The sequence below is a fragment of the Lepidothrix coronata genome, unplaced genomic scaffold (genome assembly GCF_001604755.1).
Source record: "Lepidothrix coronata isolate B3197 unplaced genomic scaffold, Lepidothrix_coronata-1.0 Scaffold389, whole genome shotgun sequence".
Taxonomy (NCBI): domain Eukaryota; kingdom Metazoa; phylum Chordata; class Aves; order Passeriformes; family Pipridae; genus Lepidothrix; species Lepidothrix coronata.
The window spans coordinates 44,923-45,600 of record NW_016690569.1 but is presented as its reverse complement, the minus strand read 5'-3'; the positions used below and the strand labels follow the sequence as shown (position 1 = coordinate 45,600).

Below are 678 nucleotides of genomic sequence, written 5' to 3'. Positions count from 1 at the left end.
GCCAGGGGAGGTTTGGGTTGGATATCGGGAAAATTCCTTCCTGGAAAGGGTGGTCAGGCCTCGGAAGGGGCTGCCCGGGGAAGGGTGGAGTCCCCACCCCTGGAGGGATTAAAACCCCTGTGGATGTGGCACGTGGGGACACGGGGCAGTGGTGGCCTTGGCAGCGCTGGGAAGGGTTGGACTCCGTGATCTTGGAGGTTTTTTCCAAGCCCAAAGGTTCTCCAATCCAGCAGGGAGACACTCTGGTTGGGGGAGGTTCGTTTGACCTTTCACTCCTTCCCGTGTCCCCAGGGTGTCCCTGACTCACTGCACGACTCCACATCCTCTTGGGACAGCGAGGAGAGGACGTCCCAGCCCTGCCCACGTTGGAGTGCCCTAATTGGCGGCACTAATTGCCCTGACCAGGCTTGTGGAGGGTTCCCACCCACCCACCACCCACCCCTTGGCGTGGGAGCCCCATTTAAGCTGAGCTCCCTTCTTTTGGGCCTCGTTGGAGCTGTGCTGGGTCCACACTGGATTTGGGCTCGTGGTTGTTTCCCTCCTGGCTGTGGAGCTGCCTTGGGACGTCCCTGAGGACCTGGACCCTCCTGGCTGTTCCTGGTCAGTGCCCCCAGACCCGCTCTGTGGGGTCCCCTGGGCCTCTGCTGCTTGTGGGGTCCCTAATCCTAATCCTAATCC

The 678-nt window shown here is 61.4% G+C and overlaps 1 protein-coding gene across 1 annotated transcript in view; it reads left to right on the top strand.

Moving 5' to 3' along the window:
- The first annotated feature begins 225 nt into the window (after nt 1-225).
- Nucleotides 226-678, top strand: part of LOC108509687 (carboxypeptidase A2-like) — a 12,804-nt gene continuing 12,351 nt past the window's right edge. Inside the window, exon 1 of the mRNA XM_017839230.1 lies at nt 226-600. The gene's annotated coding sequence lies outside the window, so the exon portion shown is untranslated. The remainder of the gene's footprint in view (nt 601-678) is intronic.